The 7267-nt window shown below is 40.0% G+C and overlaps 1 pseudogene; it reads right to left on the bottom strand.

Annotated features, from left to right (window-relative positions):
- Positions 1 to 7267, bottom strand: part of LOC107719499 (usherin-like) — a 236590-nt pseudogene that overhangs the window by 8987 nt on the left and 220336 nt on the right.

Below are 7267 nucleotides of genomic sequence, written 5' to 3'. Positions count from 1 at the left end.
TGTGAAAAATGTAAAGTTCGCGGCATAGAATCTTTAAAATACGTCTGAGAGTTTTACACACCGGTCTGTTATTGTGCCGACATTTCCACGCCCCGAAACGATGAACGAAACGAACAATGATTGGTTGTTTGACATGTCGGTCAAACGGCCTCATGGGTGGGCCTTGGCCAATGAAAGCTGCCATGGATTCCAGACCTTCAGCTGACATTCTGAAGGTTTGGCTACGCAAGACTAGCAAATGTATGGCAACCCTCTGTCAACTATCCACAAGCTTACAGACAAGAGTCACATTTTCTTGAAAAAAGTCTGTTCATTCTTTGTGTAATATAATAATTTAGGTATAAAAAGTTCAAATCAAATGCACCAATGACAGTAAATTCTGAAATTTGGAGTGTAAAATACATCTGAGTGAAATGAGAAACAGCGATGTGACCTGGTATTCGTAGGCTGTGTAGGGCAGGAGTTTGTTCAGTGCCATGTTTCATCAGTGCCATTTTTTATTTTTATTTTGAATATTTAGGAATATAAACATAATTTTTGTGCTTATCCTAGTAAAACGTGCTGTTATTTATCAACAGTATAGACAACGGACTAAAGGTTTTCTCCTTCAGAAGGTCACCAGCGATGGACTGAAGGAGAAAAGGGAGAGAAGAGAGGAGAGCAAGAGAATAAAGGGAAGGTCGTCTGAAAGAGGCAATGAGTGGCGAGTTGATAATGTTGATGAACCATTATCATCACCCCACTTATCTGGATTTTCACTTCAACATACGTATACAGCTCCAGACTTTAGTCATCCCTCATTTGAGTGCCTCCTCCTTCTGATCGTCTTTGTCTATGCCAAGGATGGAAACATTAGAAAAGGCTCAAGGTTGACTCCCTCCCCCTTTAAGATTCTCTCTCTCTCCTTTTCTTCCTTCGCTCATTTGGTTTTATCAGTGTGTCTGTCTTTGGTGCAGCAACTGAAAAAGTCTGACCAGCTAATTTAGGTTTGCAGCTAGACCATATAACAAGAAAATATCTACTTCCAATTCTATTTAAAGATGCTTTAAGTACTCTGTTAGTTGTTTGTTTATCTTCAGCCTCAAATACTAGGGGTTGCTTTACAATATACCTTACGTACCAAAACTCCCGAGTAAACAGTGTTAGTGCTGCATGCTGGTATTTTACCTGTAGTAGGGCTTTAGTGCAGTAAGGGAGAAACTTTGGCTTTGAAACGCACTGTGACGTGAAGCAAAAATGAACCGTTTCATGTTGGGCTCAGCTGGGTCCCGTTTGTAAAGCGAGTAGCTGATGATGACCCCATTAGGTCGTGCAGGGGGGTCCCACTGCACCATAATGCTGAATGGCCCCAGAGCCTGCAGTCTGGGGGGAGCCACACCAGAGGGCGCTGACGGCTGTGTTCTGGCCACTGTCGGTGGACTGGTAGTGGCACCTTGACTGTTATTGGCAGTGATGGTGTAGCTGTACGCAACGCTTGGAAGTAAGGTGAAGTCGTGGTAACGGGTGTCCATGCCAGTGTAAATGAGGCTTCCGTTTAGACGGAGCTCGTACCCTATGATTACTCCATTGGGTTGGATGGGCTCTCTCCACGTGACCTCAACTGATTCAGGGCCTGTGACTTTAAGAGTCACACAGCCGCCTGCACTGCCAGATCCAAAACCTGTGCACTTAACTTTTTCCCTCGGTAGACCTCATTGTTCATTTTAAGAATATACACCACAATCTCACCATTCTGGATGGATGGAACAGTCCACAACACATTGAGTGAATAGGAAGTGACATCAGACACCATAGGTGGCTCTATGTTGGCAGGGGTGGCTTCTAACGTCCTGATCTGTGTCGGCTCACTGGTAACACACCCAGCCACGGTGCAGGCAATGACTGCATAACTGTAGAGAGTGTACGCGGTTAAATCCACATCAGTGTAGTTGAACACACTTGAGTCGAAGCTGAAATGGAAGCTAACGTTGTCCCTCTGAATCCTGTATGTCAGAAGAACACTACTGGGCTCCAAAGGAGGCGTCCAAGCTACGAAGACATCATTAGGCTTGCCCTCTACATGACTGACAACCGGAGGAGCCAATCCTCTAGGAGGAGCTTGTTTGGTTTGAACTGTGAGCCACGGGCTATCGGTATATACTGCCGCATTTGAAACACGCACTCGAAACTTGTACCTGCTCCAGGGCAGAAGGCCAGACATATAATAGGAGAAGCTGTTAGCCTGGGTGTCCTTCTGGATGAACACAATCTTGGCTCTCATCGAGTCATCTTCATCACTCCGTACCCTGCCATCCTCTAGACTTACAGCCAGAACCTGGTACTGCAGGATCCTGCCGTTGGGCTGGGCGGGTGGAGACCAGCGGAGCTCCACGCTGTGGGATTGGACCTGCTGTACCGTAGGAGCCGGTTGAGAGGACGGGGCAGCCTCTTCGGTGGTTACGCGTTGAGGTGCAGTCCTTGTACAGCCCGCTTCGGTGCAAGCTTCCAGAATGAGCGTGTACACAGTGTAGTGTTCCAGACGGTGGAAGAGGAACTGACGTGTGAGGCCGCTGAACTCCAAGTTGTCCTCATTGAAGATATTGTATATCTGTGGATATAAATATGGTAAATGATAGCAGATTCTGGAGCTGATATTGCAATGTTACTGTCATTGAGGGAGGCATACTTTGATGACTCCATTTGGAGAGGCTGGTTCAGCCCACTGTAGCAGCAGTGCTCGGCCGTGTTCTCTCTTCTCCACACTGAAGTTAGCCAGGCCACTTGGAGAGGCTTCAAGGGTCTGAATGGTGGTCCAAGGACTAGATACCTGACCTGCTCCATTAACTGCTTCTACACGCACATTATATGTGGTGTACGGCTCCAACCCAAACACAAGAGCTTGAAAAATGTTACGCTACAACACAAAAGACACAAATGCAATAAGTTATGTTATAAACATAGCAATATTACCATTATTATTGATCAAATTAAGCAATTAATACAATTAAAATACAATTTAATAATTCTAAAATATATTTAATGTTTTATATTATTATTATGATCATCATCATGACTAATAATAATAATAACTTATTATCTACAGCATACATTACATAATGTATATTTCATTAAATGCATTATATAACATTTTTTGTGAATGTAGTACTCATGAATAGATCAAAAATTGCAAAGATGGCAAAACAAAACAAAACAAAACACAAAACAAAACAAAACAAAACAACAAAATACATAAAATATAAAAAACCTTATAAATCACCATATGGAGGCTCAAAATATCAATATTAAAAAGCAAAATATAAATTGATAACTAAATAAAGACAAATAACACTGTCAGCATCCATGCTGAATATTAGTTTTGTAAATAGATGTTTGCTTTAACAGAAGAATTATTCATTCCTTAAAAAAAAAAAAAAATCCCGGAAAACCCCCCAACAAAAACACATAATTCTTACCATCAACAATAAAGCTACAGAGACCCCTCTCTACTATCCCTATGCAGATTTTACACCCCAATACATTACATCGCTGGGAGGCACTGAAGCATTTAAACCGCTACCTTTTTACGTGGTTGAAAAATTGAGAACATTTGGACTATAAACCAGCAAACATATGCACATTGTCAATAGAGACAGCTGTTTCATTTCACTTTATTTCAGCACAGAGACTTATATTCTGCCCCTAGATGGCAATGCTATCAAACACTTTCCTAAACACGGGCACCAAGACATTAACAAGCAGGCGCTCCCTCATCCAGGATACTCAAGGCAGCCATTAAAAAGCGACTAAGAGAATTGATTTTTGTTATAGATTTCCAAATAAATGTTTAGGGCACAGATCCCTGAAATGGGAAGTGTTTAAGTTTTGATTAAGAGAATTGGTTATGCTGCCTTTTGGGTGTGCATAGAACCACCATACATCAAATTCTCAACATTACAGAATTACATTTCAAAAGAGAATGTGTCAGGTATTTCAATTATGTAAAACACACACTTGAAATTCTAAACAATCCTTTATATTAAGATCCATTGCATATGAACCTCTGTACGGAAGCCAACAGCAGCCAGGCTTCTGGACAAAAGCACTGAATTCGGGCTTTCTGCAATTGAGGCAGAAAGAGGCCTCGCTGTTTTAAACATTAAAGAGGTATCGGAGTCAGAAGCACATTTAGCATTAGCTCAGAGTATCAGTCATTTGTTAATGGGGAAAGAAGTCTTTTAAAGCCCTTTTTCTTTCCTATTTTCCTCTTTCAACTGAGCACAGGTCTCCCTTGTCTCATCAGCTGCTTACATATGTGTTATTTCCTGTGACAGCGCTGGGGGCTGCTTGGGCCAGGGGATGATTTTAATTAAGAATAACCATGTGGATTTGTCACAACAATTATGCTGATTAGATGAAAGTGGAGATTCCTGACCCTTCAAAGGTGTGGGACAGCTTCATTTGCATACAGTAGACATACTGTCCCGGCCTGCCACTGCTAACTTCAGCATGAGCTGGATTTTATTCGTTTCATGCTAACAGCTACAAGGCCTGGGAAATGCCTCATCAAAAAGCATCAAATGGAGCCTTTGGTCATGTTTTAAGCAACCTACACTCAAACTGTCAAAAATGTAGGAGAATTTTAGGCAGATAAAATAATGCACTGATGCATTTTGTTGCAAGTATTATCATTCATCTCTGAATATCCCTGAATGTCTAATGTTTATTTTTTTATACACACATAGATTCTTGAATATAATAAAAATCTTCTCTACACTGGTATATTAAAACAAACTGAGGAAAGGTATTCATGATGCACATTTCAAAACCACCTTTCCTGTGCTATTCACAGGCTGTTCACACAAAAATGAAATTCTGTGATTTTGTTCATAGATTCAAAGTCAATGGAATCCAAAACAACATTAAACCACACTGACTTTCATTATATAAACAAAAAACTGTAAATTGATCTTTTGTGTTATGCAGAATAAAGAAAGTCATACACGTTTGGAACAACATGAGGGTAATGATCTCCAACATGAGAGTAAATGATGACAAATTTTTGGTGAACTATCCCTTTAATATTTCGACCACTCCATGGCTCTCATTCCTGCCAGTACCTTAGTTTAACTGTTGAGAAAGTCTACAAAATTTAGAGCATCATTTCAAAGAATCTTCCCTTTTGTTCTGCAGTATTAACAACTGACAACCAGATCCTGAGATGCCTTGACACTATTAATTATTTGTGGTTTAGATGTAAAGTTCTGTTCAAGCCAAGCCTCAATCAGATGGAGGGCTCTTGAATCACTGAGCTGTTCTTCAGACTGAGCCGGTGTCTGATGAAGGAAACCCCTCATGCATGCAAACGCACACATAAAGAAACAGACGAAAGTACCGTTTACCTCTTCTGAATGTGGCAATCTGAGTATGTATGACAATCAGGACTGTGAATGATGGAAGCTGTTTTCAGAAAATAAAAGCTCATGCAGTCAAGTACACCACTTACTTTAGCTCTTTAAATAAGAAATTAGATTTAACAGGCTCTCTTAGAGTGTTTACTTAGTACTACAATCCGAAAGCAGATTCCAGACAATATAATAGCAGAATAATGCTTTTCAGTGTATTGTTTGGCTTTCTATAGTATAGAAGATGTCTATATAATAATTTATTTAAAAATGTATATTTGTATATAATATAAAAAAAATTTATATAATATATATTTACTGTATATACTATATAAATATATACATGCACATATACAGTATACATGTCCTAACCACCAGGCAACAACTCCTTTGACACCTATGAACATTTTTGAAATTTTAAGCTACACAAATAAAATCCTCAATTGTGTCACCAGCCTGGTCTGAAACTAGGAATGAGATTAAAGTTTGTGAAAGCTCAGCGGAATCCACTATCAAAATCCACAGGCCGTCGGGAGCTCCCCTCTGTGTGTCCTTTCGGCAAATGAGCGTGGGTTCAACCAGGGCCCAAACGAGCTACTCACAGTTCTGCTTCAACAGTGTGTATACGAGTCTACACAAAGACACGGTCCAACGCGCCGCCATCATGTTTATGCTCTCTTCACTGTGTTCTTAATGATAAACTAACAGATTGTAAACATGCTGCTGGAGTTTCAACCCCCCCTCATTTTTTTCCTGTGCATTTTTTAAACAATGTCCTTCATGTTAGAGTGGTTACAGGCAGCAGAAGGACATCATTAGAGCCATGGTTAAACTGTAATTTACACCATTAGGAAGGCAGGAGCAATTTTTATTGCCTAGTAAATTTCAGCTCTGAAATATTTGGACCATATGGCTCAATTTGTGTAATAACCTTAATTTCTTGCACCCTTCGGGTCCGCCTGCATCTCCACTTGCCACTCCGACAGAGTCGGGCTTCTGTGCACAAAACGCGAAGCGTCTATAGAGCGGCGGTGGAGATTAATAAGGTGTCACGTCCTGTTTGGGTGAAGGCATTGGAACAGCAGCCAGATGGTATCTCTGCAAATGACTGTCAGGGGTCCTGATCTAATCAATAGGATGTATTAATACATCTCCCATCGCTGGGGTTCTCATGGGGCTGCTGAGCAACATCTGGAAAGATCAGGAGGGGGAGAGAGAGTACGAGAGGCAGAGAGAGCACTAGAAGCTATGTACAGACAGCAGAGGAAAAAGGCGATAGCGTTAAGAAAATGTTTCGGAAATAAGGGTGATTAGGTTGAAGTTCTAACACTGTTAAATCTAAAAACTGAAATTAAAGTTAAATAAACACTAAAAATGCAAAACACATAAAATAAACTAAAACTAAACACTCAATATATAAAAGGCTAATTAAAATATAAAAAAACAACAACATTGGTGTATTCTGTTGATGTAAATAAGTAACCAAGATAAATATATCCAGTCTTAAAAGCATCAGTTAAAATGGGTAAAAACCATTTTAAATATTTGTTCAGTGATAAAATACATTTTTAAAAACAATTTTTAATTTATATTCTTTTATTATTTTAATGTAATTTTAATAGCTATAACTGGTAAAGGTATTACTTTGCATACTGCAGCTATTTTTAAAACTATTTTTAAATAATATAATATTTCTAAAAAATAAGCTGTCACGCTTACATGGTCTTAGAAACGTTGGAGACAAGGAGTATAATAAACAGTCTTTTTAATTCACGCAACACTGGGGTAATCCAACACAGGAGTGAGGAATGACACATGTACAGACGAAGTAAAGGAGGAGGGAGGAGCCAGGGAGGAGACAGGAGGGGCTTGGAGCAGGAGGAGTC

The sequence above is a fragment of the Sinocyclocheilus rhinocerous genome, unplaced genomic scaffold, assembly GCF_001515625.1.
Source record: "Sinocyclocheilus rhinocerous isolate Xijiao unplaced genomic scaffold, SAMN03320098_v1.1 scaffold1234, whole genome shotgun sequence".
NCBI classification, from domain to species: Eukaryota; Metazoa; Chordata; class Actinopteri; order Cypriniformes; family Cyprinidae; genus Sinocyclocheilus; species Sinocyclocheilus rhinocerous.
This window is presented reverse-complemented; position numbering and strand designations above follow the sequence as displayed.